Raw genomic sequence first — 14,711 nt, 5'->3', positions numbered from 1 at the left:
TTTGGTTATGCTCACACTTCATGTACAGTCTAAGGTAAAGTCATTATAAACAGAAAACACAGAAAGTATGTTTTACCTTTTTCTATACACATCCAGGCTTTGAAATAAGTAAATTAATAAATAAAAATGTTTTAAGTGTAGAAAATATGTAACCAAAATATCATGAAAATACCATAAAAATGAAAAGTGTAAGGACAGTGTAAAAAGTCTTATTAGTTTCGGCATATTCATTTTACCACATTCCAAACATTGCTAGAGAATTCTGTACTAAAATTCTTTCTAAAATCTCCTCATGAAAACTTAACTCTTTTTTAGTATAGGAAACTCTGTTTTATCCCATGAGAAAAAAGCATTAGGCCCAATGGCAGGATCTAGAAAGAAAGACAAATTCACTGATGCATTTTATATTAGAACCAATTACCTTACACCCAGAAGTCCAATAAATATTGAATGTAGCAAGTAAGTGCTGACCTCCGATGTAGTTTGGTTTCAATATTTTGAGGAAAAAGTTTCTCAGACTGCAGAATGTCTTCCAAATAGCCCAGTTGATAGGCTTATTTATAAAAATAAACAGTTTATTTAAAATGGGGTTTTTTTAAATGTAAAGTATAATGTATTTATGGTGGTTTATAATATAATTGTTATTGTGTAACTGTAAAATATTGATAGAATTATAGCCTATAAAGTTTGAATTGTTCAAAATTTACAAGCAAGTTCACCAATTAGAAGTATGAGAAAAATGTAATTTCAAGGACCAAGGATCAAAACAAACATCCACAGAGAAAGATATGAGAAGGAGGAAATACTCATTATTCTTGAAAAATCATAACTGGTTAATCGGTAATTGTAGAACCACTGGGGCATTCCAAATTTGTTGATGTGTAGCTGAGAAAGTTACAGATATTTATGATATACAATGTGATGCTCTACTCTATGCATAGGCTTTAAAGCAATCATAACAATTAAGCTAATTACCATAGCCATCACTTTACTTGGTTTCTTTTCCGTGTGGCGTGAATATTTAATATCTGCTCTCTAGGTGAATTTCATGTGAACACTCTATTGCCGTGGGCCACAGTCTCCTTGCTGCACACTGGCTCTCCGGAACACATCCATTTTATCACCATTTCTCCATTCCTCTTTCCTGGCCCTTGACCCCTTCTACCACCTCCTATGCTCTGATTCCATAATTACTTTGTGCTGCACATAGCAGGTGGATTATGCAGTGTTTGTGTTTCTGCACCTTACCCCTTGAGTAACTTAATGCCCTGTTGTAAATGCAGGGCATCCTACTTTCAGGACCAGTTAACATTTCAACGAGTGTGTGTGTGTGTGTGTGTGTGTTTGTGTGTGTGTGCGCGTGAGAGAGCATTACACTCTTTCTTATCTATTGCTCTACTGTCGGACAGCTCAGGGAGCTTCTTTATCTTGGGCATTGTGAACAGTGCTTTAATGAGATTATCGTATCACGTGTCAGTCATAGTTTGGATTTTGGAGGGAAAAAAAAAACGTTTTAGATAATGTCTGTATTGATTTGCATTCCTCCCATCAGGGTCCAATGGTTCTGTTCCTCCACAATCTCTCTGGTCCTTGTTATACTTTGACCTCTTGAAAAGAGCAACCTTTACACTATGAGAGGTATGATCTAGAATGTTTATGGTTTAAAAGGAGCTTTAAGGTTTATGGCTGAATCCTGCTCCTAATGAAAACCAGAATGATAGTTTGGACAATAATGACATAAAATTATCCTAAAGTAGGTATAAAAGCTTTAGCTACAATAAGGAAAAATAAAGCAAAACATTTTTTTTCACAAAAAAAAATGACATCTAGGAACTCTCCACTTTTATTTAGCGTTACTGTTAGAAGAGGAAGTAAAATGGACTGTGCATTTTTCAATCAAATGTACCATATCAGTACACATAGCTTCTGTTTGCGTTTTTATCTTTATACACTTAGAAATGGATTGTCTATACCTATATTATTTATACCTATACCTATATCTACGTTTATATGTCTATTTTTATGCCCTACATCTACATCTGTATCTATGCCTCCTTCCTACCTCCTTCACATCACTCTTTTTATGTTAGGCAAGTACTCTATCACTGATTGCACGAAAGCTCTGCAATTATTTATTTATTGAGACCAACAGTATACCACCAAGTGTTGGAGAACACTATGAGGTGCTATCCACCCTTTAGCTAAATTCTGCTTTGAAATGTTACTCCAAGAAGTTGGCATTTACTTTGTAGTGGTGGCGTGTGCAAACAAGACTTAAACTCCTTGCACTGACAGTACTTCCACGCCCTCTGCTGGTTTCTCTAAGCCAAAGAACGGGAACGTGATAGATATTTGCAAAACGGCATAACTAATACCATTTTTTTTTTTAAAGAAATAAAATAAAACGAAGACAACATTCTTACAAGGAAGGTCTGGTCCCAGTTAGCAAAGATTCCCTTTAGTAGCACCTAGACTCAAGGGAAAAGGCTTCAATTGAGGATGTATTAGGGAATAGAAAGAACAACCCCAGATATAACTGAGTACACATTTCAGGGAGAACACGGAAGATGCTGGTCAGGGAACCCTGCGGTTTCTAAATCCCTTTACTTGATAAGGTATTTAAATATTTTTCAGGGATTACACATTACAAAAGCAGGCACACATAGGAGCTGTGCAGATGGTTTTCCCACAGACACTAGCCAAGCGCTGTCTCTGCTTCTACTCACTCGTTCCTTGCTGTAGGAGACACTGGGATCCAGTTTCACACACTGCACCTAATTACCTACTTTCAGCTGATGAAAGAAATAGTGCCAACTCCAGCTTTCAAAAAGTCCACAAAATTTTGGGTATATACCTAGGAGTGGTATAGCTGGGTCTTGAGGTAGCACTACTCCTAGTTGTCTGAGAAAGTGCCAGATTGACTTCCAGAGTGGTTGTACCAATTTACATTCCCACCAGCAATGGAGGAGGGTTCCCTTTTCTCCACAACCTCTCCAGCATGTGTTGTCCCTTGAGTTTTTCATCTTGGCCATTCTGATGGGTGTAAGGTGAAATCTCAGGGTCGTTTTGATTTGCATTTCCCTAATGGCTAATGAGGTTGAGCATTTCTTTAAGTGTTTCTCTGCCTTTCGATGTTCCTCTACAGAGAATTCTCTGTTTAGCTCTGTTCCCCATTTTTTAAGTGGATTACTTGGTTTGTTGCTTTTCTGCTTCTTTAGTTCTTTATATATACTGGATATTAGCACTCTGTCAGATAAAGGGTTGGTGAAGATTCTTTCCCAATCTGTAGGCTGTCTATTTGTTTTGATGACAGTGTCTTTTGCTTTACAGAAGCTTGCTCAAGTACACAACAAGGACATTTGTTCAACCATGTTCGTAGCAGCTTTATTTGTAATAGCCAGAACTTGGAAACAACCCAGATGTCCATCAACGGAGGCATGGATACAGAAATTGTGGTATTTTTACACAATGGAATACTACTCAGCAATCAAAAAGGAGGAAATCATGAAATTTGCAGGCAAGTGGTGGGATCTAGAAAAGATCTTTCTGAGTGAAGTATCCCAGAAGGAGAAAGACAAACTTGGTATATACTCGCTTATATAGACCTACAAGATATGATAAACATAATGAAATCTACACACCTAAAGAAGATAATCAAGAAAGTGGACACAGGTGAAGGTGATTAATCCTCATTTAGAAAGACAAATGGAATGTGCATTGAATGTATGACAGGAGTCTACCACAAAAGGCATCTGAAAGACTCTACCTAGCAGTGTTTCAAAGCAGACACTAAGACTCATAACCAAACCCTCGGCAGAGTACAGGGAATCATATGAAAGAAGGGAAGTTAGTATGATATGGAAAGGATAGGAGCTCTACAAGGACCAAATATATCCGGGCACAGGGTCTTTGCTGAGACTGACACTCAACCAAGGACCATCTATGGATATCACCTAGAACTTCTGCTCGGATGTGGCCCGTGGTAGCTCAGTAACCAAGCAGTTTTCCAAAGTAAGGGGAACACGGACTATTTCTAACAGGATTTCAAGGGCAGGCTGTTTGACCCCCCCCCCCAGGGGAGGAGCAATCTGTTAGGCCACAGAGGAGGACTTTGCAGCCAGCCCTGAAGATACCTGATAAAACAGGGTCAAATGAAAGGGGAGGAGGTCCTCCCCTATCAGTGGACTTGGAAAGGGGCAGGGAGGAGACCAGGGAGGGAGTGCGGGGTTGGGGAGGGAATGAGGGAGTGGGATACAGTGGGACACAGAGTTAACAAAATGTAACTAAAAAGAAAAATAAAATTAAAAAAAAAAAACTCCACAAAAGCAACAAAACTTAATGGGGGAAATAATGTGTCATGTTGAAACAGTTCTTTCCTTTGATGAAACCACATGTAAGTGAGAAACAGGTGATCCCTTCAAATCTGCAACTTTCTATACTGCTTGTCCTCTGGGGGAGACTGAATGCATAGTTTACCCCCACGAGGAAGAGTGAAGTGCAGAGAGAGAGAGAGAAAAGAGAAATCAGTGTTACTAATGCATATATTTCAGGACAGAAATGCTCCCTAGTTTAAGCATTCTGTGGGTGTACTAGAACACTGCTGATACTACTGAGCTCCTGGCTGGTAACAAACAGGAACCGTGAAAATATTAAACAAAGATATAGACGTGAGCACTTGGATGGCTTTTAAATTGTCTCCTTCATCCAGTAGGAAATAGATACTGACGGTTGCCATAAACACCCCCCCCAAAAAAAATAGACCCTTTAAAAAATATTCATTGCTTACCATAATTAAGTTTCAAACTTAAAAATCAGAAAGAAAAAGTTAGTACTTTTTTTTTAACTGAAATTGAGCACAAATGCTAAAGGAGATAAAATGAACACGCAGTTCTCATCATGTGACCATGCATCATCGACCAGGACATCCTTAAGGCCATGCAGTCAGACGTTTTCAGGCAAGCCAAAATTTCACTAGGGTTATAATACATGTTTAGAATGTATAGCAGCTCATCTTTTCTTTTAAACACAGAAGGTGGGGCTGGAAAGATGGCCCAGCAGCCAAGAGCGCTTGATGCTCCTGTAGAGAACCAAACCAGTTCTCAGCACACACAATGAACGGCTCACAACTGCCTGTAATACCGTTTCTAGGGGATCTGATGCTATCTTCTGGTATCAGAAGCCAGAAGACATTTCAGGCATATATGCCTATGTGTACGTACGTACACAGAGGCACTTACATATAAACATAAAATAAAAAGTAACAGAAGTTTTTAAAAATAAAAGAATAAAATGAAGTTCCTTTCTGGGCCTGATTATATACATTCTGGCACATCTGGTTTTGTTTTCCTTTATAATAAAAGTACTTGAAGAACATGTGACTAGATCCTAGATAGTAAGGTTTGTAGTTGTTCAGACTAGTTGTTTTCTGTTTGCAACGATAAACACCTTGACCAACAACTACTTAGGGACCCTTACTAGAAGAGGTTTACGTCAGCAGCCAGTTTATAGTCCACCTAGAGGAGATGTCAGGGCAAAAGCTCAAGGCTGGAACCTGGAGACAGAAACTGAAGCAGAGACCTGTGCAGGTAACTGGCTTCCTTTCCGTTGCTTGCTCAGTTATCTTTCTTATAAAACCCAGGACCCAGGCTGGCTGAAGAAATCATTTCATGAAAAAACTGAGTATCGGACCATGTGATTCCCCTGGGGCTGTATTAATTAATTACTGCACTAATTGAGAAAAGAAAAAAAAAAAAAACAACCCACGACCAGCACACCAAGGGTGGAACTTCTCACAGTAGCTGGGTGCTCCCATACCAATCATTATTCATGAAAGCACCTCACACATACATCTGCAGGGAACCTTGAAGTCAGCTCAAGACCAGGTTCTCAGCACAAAGATTTATTTGGCCTAGAGGGCAGGGATAAAGGACAAAAGACAGGAGAGGGAGAAAGAGAGAGAAGGGAGAGAGGGAGCAAGGAGAAGGATGAAGGGATATTTGTCCCAGAGGGGAGGACAGAGCAAGGGACAAAGGACCATCTCTGGATGGATAGGAGACAGAAGAGGTCTATTTGCAAATGATGACACATAAAGATAAAGGGGAAAAACCTGTGTTGGGATGATGTTTAATTTTAATTTGCATGTTAATTAGGTGAGCCAAAGAGGGCATTTGATTGCTGGACTTCAATACTTTGACAGCTGGACCTTGGTAGACAGCCTCATGAGGAGGAATTGGCCAAATAAGGGGACAGACCTTAGGAGCTAGCTTTAGGAATGTAATATAATTTGTTATTATTATTATTATTTAGCAAATAATCGGGCAAAGAGTCAGAGAAGGGCAAGGCCTGCCATAGTTATGTTTGCCAGGCTGGGGCTGGGGCTGGCTAGATTCCCTTCAGTGTACACAGACCATTTGATGGAGGTGATTCCTGAAGTTGGTTTGCTCTTCCCAGGTGACTCCAGTTTGTGGCAAGTTAGCAGTGTCCCTTAGGAATGCAGAAAAGTTCATTTATGTGTGAGGATGTTTATATTCCTAGCTTAAAGAAATGGTTATTGAAGCCAGGTGTGATGGCTCACACCTTCAATCCAGCATGTTGGGAGGCAAAAGCAGGTGGATTTCTGAGTGCCAGGCTACCATTGTTTACAGAGTTTCATAACATCCAGCGTTATACAGAGCAGCCTGCCTCAAAAAGCCAATAAACAAACAAACAACAAACAAAAAGCAAGCAAGCAATTATTAGCTATTGTTAGCTATTTTTACCAAAATACTACCTTCATTTCCATTTCATTTGTTTAAAGTGAGAAATTAGGGCTGAGTAGATGTTTCAGTGTGTGAAACCTTGTCCTGCTCTCTGTGTTTTAAAGAAAAGCTGTCTATAGTTTTTCTATTCTACTTTGTACAATGAGAATACATGTATATATATTTTCCTTTTTTAAAAATAAGAATTACATCAAGAGACAGACATAAACTATTAAGGACATCACTCAAGACAAGAAACTATCCAGTAAATTGTAGCTGTTCTTAGGTGTTTTTAGTGCCAGCAGAAAGGGGCTTGCTGGCGCCTGGCTACCAATCGCAGGCATGCTGACAACTCACACTTTGCAACTATACTTGCTGACTGTCATTTGGATGCCTACCAGGTTTTGAATCTGTTCCCTGCTGTGAATGCTATTTTAAGTCTTTCACTTAACTCAGGTCCTGAGGAAATAGTGTTCTGTGTTACCTAGAGTGTAATGACCCACCGATACTACACATTTCCCTTGGTAAATATCAATACTTAAAAACATATAAATAGACACCCAAAGTTATCCGCAGATGTAGGTGCCATTGAGCAATGGTCTGAGAGTTACATTTGTATCCTGTTAGTGTGTGACATTGTTAAGTCATTGGAGAAAAATTTCAGAGTTCGCTAAGGCCACTCTAAACTTCACATGAATAAATTGACATAAATTCCTTATCAAGACATTTTTAATCTAGAAATTTCCTTTGTTTCCATAATTTTTTATTTTGTGAAAATTCTGTATACCATAATATAACAGAGCACTTGCTGATCAAAGGTCAGTAAGTGTTTGCATATCATAGATGAATGCTGTATACATACATTTGAAATAAGAATTTTGGGGACAAGATCTCAGGTTTGGGAAGCACAAAACAAAAATGGAGAAGTGGGTTTACATTACACCCCAAAATTTCTCTGAAACAGAGGGCACAAAGTGATGAGTTACCCCAGAAAAGGAGAAAATGGTTGTAAATTCTCCACCTGACAAGATCGGGCATGTTCAGGGTGGTATGGAGAGCAACAGAACCAAAAAATCTGAGCACAGGGATCTTTCCTGAGACTGATATTTCAACCAAGGACTATGCATGGAGGTAACCTAAGACCCTTGCACAGATGTAGCCCATGGCAGTTCAGTATCCAAGTGGGTTCCATTGTAATAGGAACAGGGACTGTCTCTGACATGAACTGATTGGCCTGCTCTTTAATTACCCCCCCCCTCCCCGAGGGAGAAGCAGCATTACCAGGCCACAGAAGAAGACAATGCAGCCACTCCTGATGAGACCTAATTGACTAGGATCAGAAGGAAGGAAAAGACCTCCCCTATCAGTGGACTTGGGGAGGGGCATGTATGCAGAGGGTGGAGAAAGGGAGGGATTGGGACGGGAGGAGGGAGAGAACCACAGGGGGGATACAAAGTGAATAAAGTGTAATTAATAAAGAAAAAATAATATATGTCTATATTTAATATTTTGACACTATTCTGACTGTGGAAACAAACAAATTAATCTTTATTAATTATTTTCTGTAGTTCAGCTAAATAAAAGTTATGTTAGTGAGAAAAGAAAATTCTACACCTGATGCCAGGTTTAAAGAAGGATATAAGAAAAATAACGCCTTGCTCACTTTTGGGACTGTGGGTACACCTGTTATGGGAAGATGGAATGGAACTTTGTTGCTATTTGAATATCAGATTTAGCAACAGGGTCACATTTTGCATCCTTGGTCTCAAGCTATTTTGGGAAATAAAAACTGTAGGAGGTGGTACCTAACTGGAGGGATGGTGAGTTGGGGTGTGCGTTTGAAGGTTATACCTATTCTCTGGTCTTCTCGATCTTGTCCCTGTCCACCACGATGTAAGGAGCCTCTGCCTCATGTTCACATTGTCACAGTACTCCTCCTCAGTTCCAGAGCTGAAACCTCTGAAACTGTGATCTGAAGCAAATTCTTTCTTCTCTTACATGGTTTATGTCAGGTATTTTTCCATAGTAACACAAAAGCTGACTAACAGAAAGCTTTTAAAAATATAATTGAACTGACTTGTGCCTCAGCAAGCACATTACTGTATGTGTGAATGCGTATAGTGTATGTATCCACATATGTACATATACATTAATAATACCACAACTGAATATTATGAACTACAAAGAAAATTGTCCAAAATGATAGCTATAGCTAAAATTAGATACTAAATTTAAATCAAAAATAATTTCAATATTCCTCCCAGTTACATTTCAATGGCTCAATAGTCATATGTGATTAGTGTCTACCATGTTAGATACTGTTAATAAGAAATAATATTAAATCACAAGAATTTGTGATGGCATTTGATGAAGGAATTTTCTCAGACTGCTCATATTAAGCCTAAGGTTATCTGATTCCATACTTGAGTTGTGTCTTTTTCCAAGCTTTTAGAAATGTTAAGAGTCTGTATCATTGAACCAAAGTCTAACAAAATTTGATTTTTGAGACTCATAGCTACCCACTCAATGAAGTTCATGGTCTTCTCTGAAAATCTAAAATAGTTGCTTGCAGAATTTTATTCCAAACTAATAGCAGTCATGTGCATGGTGTAAAAGAAGAAAGTCCTGAGACGTCCACTTCTTGCTAAGAATAAACTCTGAGGCCAGCTTTAGCAACAAGTCCTAAGGAGGCAGTGAAATTTCAGATGTCTGTGGAGCATCTGTTGCATACCAGGAGAGACACATAGGATTCTGAAAGTATATACATATGACAGAAGTCAGAATCCCAAGTCCGTGGCTGTTCACCCACCCCATTAGGAGCATACAGAGATATTTTTCTATTCAGTGAGTGCCATCACAGCAGGATCCACCTACAGATTTGGGATACATACATATGTATATATATTTTATATATTTTAAACCTGGAGTATATGATATATGTATATGTATGATATATGTATATCATATACTGCAGGCTTAAAAACTCAACCAGAGAACTCCTTCAGCTGATAAACACCTTCAGCAAAGTGGCTGGAGACAAAATTAACTTAAAAAAAAAATCAGAAGCCCTCCTGTATACCCAAGACAAAAGAGCCGAGAAAGAAATCAGGGAAACAACACCCTTCACAATAGCCACTAATAACATAAAGTACCTTGGGGTGACTCTAATCAAGCAGGTGAAAGACCTATTTGGAAAAAACTTCAAGTCTCTGAAGAAACAAATTGAAGAAGACATCAGAAGATGGAAAGATCTTCCATGCTCATGGATCGGTTGGATTAACATAATGAAAATGGCCATCCTGCCAAAAGCAATCTACAGATTCCATGCAATTCCCATCAAAATACCAACACAATTCTTTACCTACCTTGAAAGAAAAATTCTCAATTTCATATGGAAAAATAAAAACCCAGAATTTCCAAAACAATCCTGAACAACAACAGATCCTCTGGAGGTATATCCATTCCTGATCTCAAGTTGTACTACAGAGTAATAGTAATAAAAACTGCTTGGTACTGGCATAGAAACAGAAAGGTGGATCAAGGGAACTGAATAGAAGACCCAGAAATAAACCCACACATCTATGAATACTTGATTTTTGACAAAGAACCCAAAACCATTCAATGGACAAAAGACAGCATCTTCAACAAATGGTGCTGGTCCAACTGGATGTCTACATGCAGAAAAATGAAAATAGACCCATATTTACCACCCTGCAAAAAAACTAAAGTCCAAGTGGATCAAAGACCTCAATATAAAACCAGACACACTAAATTGGTTAGAAGAAAGAGTGGGGAAGATCCTTGAACTCATTGACACAGGAGACAACTTCTTGAACAGAACACCATCAGCACAGGCCCTAAGAGCAACAATCAATAAATGGGACCTCATGAAACTGAAAAGCTTCTGTAAAGCAAAAGACACTGTCATTAGAACAAAACGACAGCCTACAGATTGGGAAAGGATCTTCACCAACCCAACATCTGACAGAGGGCTGATATCTGGAATATATAAAGAACTAAAGAAGTTCAAAGGCAATAATTCAAGTAATCCCATTAAAAAATGGGGTATGGAGCTAAACAGAGAATTCTCTGTAGAAGAATAGAGAATGTCAGAGAAACACTTAAAGAAATGTTCAACATCCTTAGCCATCAGAGTGATGCAAATCAAAATGACCCTAAGATTTCACCTTACACCCATCAGAATGGCTAAGATCAAAAACTCAAGAGACAACGCATGCTGGAGAGGCTGTGGGGAAAGGGGAACCCTCCTCCACTGCTGGTGGGAATGTAAACTGGTACAACCACTATGGAAATCAATCTGGTGCTTTCTCAGACAATTAGGAATAGTGCTACCTCAAGATCCAGCTATACCACTCCTAGGCATATATCCAAAAGATGCTCAAGTACACAAAAGGACATTTGCTCAACCATGTTTGTAGCAGCTTTATTCATAATAGCCAGAACCTGTAAACAACCCATATGTCCATCAACGGAGGAGTGGATACAGAAATTGTGGTACTTTTTCACAATGGAATACTACTCAGCAATTAAAAACAAGGAATCATGAATTTTGCAGGCAAATGGTGGGATCTAGAAAAATTCATCCTCAATGAGGTATCCCAAAAGCAGAAAGACACACATGGTATATACTCACTTATATAGACCTATAAGATAGGAAAAATATACTAAGATATGTACACCTAAAGAAGATGAACAAGAAAGAGGTCCAGGGGTAAGATGATCAATCCTCATCTAGAAAGACAAAAGGGATGGACATTAGAAATAGAAGAAAACAAGTAACAGGACAGTAGCCTACCACAGAAGGCACCTGAAAGACTGCCTAGCAGTGTATCAAAGCAGATGCTGAGACTCATAACCAAGCTTTCGGCAGAGTGTAGGGAATCATATGAAGGAAGGAGGAATTAATATAACCTAGAGGAGACAGGGAGCCTCACAAGGTCCAAATATATCTGAGCACAGGGGTCTTCTATGAGACTGTTTATCCAACCAAGGACCATGCATGGATATAACCTACAACCCCTGCTCAGACATAGCCCATGCTAGCTCAGTATCCAAGTGGGTTCCCTAGTAAGGGGGACAGGAATTGTTTCTGACATGAACTCATGAGCTCCCCCCGCCTCCCGAGGGAGGAGCAGCCTGGCTAGAACACAGATAAGGACATTGCAACCATCCTGAAGATACCTGAGAAGCTAGGGCCAGATGGAAGGAGAGGAGGACACCCCCTCTCAGTGGACTAGGAAGGGGGCAGGGAGGAGATGAGGAAGGGAGGGGAGGATTGGTAGGGAAAGAGGGAGAGGGCTACAGCTACATTTTATTTTTAAATGTATGAAATCATTTAAAAATAAAAAATGTTGAATATGTATCAATATATATTTTATATATATTATATATATATACAGTGTCAGAGGATCAGAGGATATCTATAGGATATATACATGTATATATATTTCCCTCCTTTGATGGTCTTTGTCTCTTTTTTATTTGCTTTTTAAAATAACTTTTTATTGATTCCTTTTGAGTTTTACATTATGCATCTCAGTCCTGCTCATCTCCCAGTGCTTTTATTTCCACCCTTCACTCTTGCAACCTCCCCCACCCAAAATAAACACACACACACAGAAACAAACAAAAGGAAAAAAAAAAAAACAAAGCATAGAAAATATCTTGTTTTGGAAGCTGCAGTGTTTCACAGTGTGTTCCTCAGTATGTCACTCTGTACACACATTCTCATTTGCAAATGAAAATGGAATGAGTCATTGGTCTGGATTGAGATCCCTGGCATCTGTGACACCATCAATATTGGATCCTCACTCTAGGACTCTTCCCTGTTGTCCTGTGTCAATGAGCTCCCACAGGTTTGGATTAGCAGGACTGACCCTTTCAAGTGTCCCAACCATTTGTAGATCATATAGGTGGGCCAATTCAGAACTGTGGATCTGGGCCTGCATGGTTGTGAGCTGGTCAGTGCGACAGCAAGCTCTCCAGCACTGCTCCAGGTAGGCCACCTCCCCTTGCCATCAGCAAGAGGCAGAAGCAGCTCTCCTGTTCTCATGCCCTCAGGTCTGGCTCCCCCACAACCCAGCTTCCAGAGCCAGCTCCACTGTGCTACCCAGTCAAGGCTTGGTATCCACTCTCCCAAGTGCTACAGCCTGTGAGGGGCTGGGACGGCTTTCCCACTCTCACACTCTTGGATGCTGCTCTTCCAACTGCTGCAGGTTGTGAGGGGGCAGTGGAGAGGGTGTCACCCCTCACACCCACAGCATCTCACAGGAAACAGGTAGCAGGGATTCATACATGCTCTCATCCTTGGGGCTGTCTCCTCCCTCCCCATCAGGGCCAGGTCTACTGTGCTGCCAAGGAGAGGTGCATGGGCTGTTCTCCCGAATGCTCCAGCTGGTGAGGGTCAGGGCTAGGCTAGCTCTCCCTCACTCATGACACTGTGGGCAGCTGGAGGTGGTGAGGGGAGGCAGTCATACCTCTGTGTCACCCCAGAGTACATGTGTGGTGAGTGGTAGGGGCAGCTCTTCCACACTCACGGCCCTGGTGCTGGCTTACCCACACCCCTGCCACCAGGGCTACCTACACTGTGTTGTCTGTGGGAGGTGCAGGGCCTGCTCTCTGAACTATTGCCACCTGTGGAAGGTGGAGCCAGTTCTCCAGAGCACTGCAGTCAGTGAGGGGCAGGGCCGGTTATGCACAGTCCCTGGACATCTACTTGGTCCAGGGGGGCTGTCCTGACTAGGGACATCTTCATATAATCTAGTGGTAATATGAACACAGACATGACCCTCAGAGTGAGCTCAGGCTGGGACCTCACCATGACCTCAGGTGGAGGGGTTGACCACTTATAACAAACAGCACACTCATCTCCACACTTGAATCTCCAGCTCCATGCACTGCATGGCGCTAGGCATGGCTCAGTGTGTCTATGGACTGCAGTGAGCAGAGGGCAAGTCTGTGGGTGTCTTTCTCAGCCCTTCCGCTGCAGCATGGAAGAACACAGGCCTCTGCCTGTCTTCGTCCTCCCATTCTATGCTTCCTGGATTTGATTTGATTTGACTTTTACATATCCTAGGCTTAAAACATCTTTGGCCACAGGTCAGGCATCAGGCAGGATGAACAAAGGACTGCCATCTGCTTTGCCCCAGACTGATATAAGAACAACACTACCAATAAGGTGTCTCTTTACCCATTGCTAAAGGGGTTGTCTCATTGTTCTTAAACCTCCATGGGATCCTAAAGTATCATTCCCATAGCCTCTGTCATTAGGGAGTTTTTATTTGTCCTGGCAGTGGACTCGTTCAAGACATTTAATCCCCTGCCCCCTGATTTTAAAATATTAGATCACTTAAATTAACTTTTATTGCAATCCACTTTTTAAAAATTAGAATATTAATTTTCAACAAAGTTCTCACCAAAACTGAAAGGGAGAGAGTTTGCATATATATATATTGTCACACACACAAATGATCAAGGCAGGAACTCAAGATAAGAACCTGGATGCAGGAAGTGAAGCAGAGACCATGGAGAAATTGGCTTACCTCCTCCATTAGCTACATTTCTTAGATAGCCTACCTGCATAGGGATGGCATTGCCCATTGAAGAGTGGGCCCCTCTACTTCAATTGTCAAGCAAAAACAAAACAAAACAAAAAGCAAAAATTTCATTCACTTCTTTACTTGGTTAGGACTCTTCTCTCATCTGTAAATACAAATAACACACAACATACACCACCCCAACATTTCACTCACAAAAGAAATGAGTGCCCACCACGAGAGAATCAAGAAAAGCAACTCATGCTTTTCAACCTAATTTTTAAACTTTGCTTAATTTTCCATTCTGGTTGCATTCGTTGAAGAATATAACATTGAAAGCCTCTGTAGGGACACACACACATGCTAAATGTATATATGCTCCATGCTCTCTTGAGATGTTCACATCCAGCTACTTGTT

The 14,711-nt window shown here is 40.4% G+C and overlaps 1 non-coding gene across 1 annotated transcript; it reads right to left on the bottom strand.

The window, feature by feature from the left end:
• Positions 1 to 13,820: 13,820 nt before the first annotated feature.
• LOC129684641 (small nucleolar RNA SNORA48) lies at positions 13,821 to 13,961 on the bottom strand. The gene has a single exon (XR_008721371.1). It is a non-coding gene; the product is annotated as a small nucleolar RNA SNORA48 (small nucleolar RNA).
• Between the last annotated feature and the right edge of the window lie 750 nt (positions 13,962 to 14,711).

The sequence above is a fragment of the Psammomys obesus genome, unplaced genomic scaffold (genome assembly GCF_907164565.1).
Source record: "Psammomys obesus unplaced genomic scaffold, mPsaObe1.curated_primary_1811, whole genome shotgun sequence".
Taxonomy (NCBI): domain Eukaryota; kingdom Metazoa; phylum Chordata; class Mammalia; order Rodentia; family Muridae; genus Psammomys; species Psammomys obesus.
Note: the sequence above shows the minus strand (reverse complement) of the source record. Positions and strands in the feature narration are given on the sequence as shown.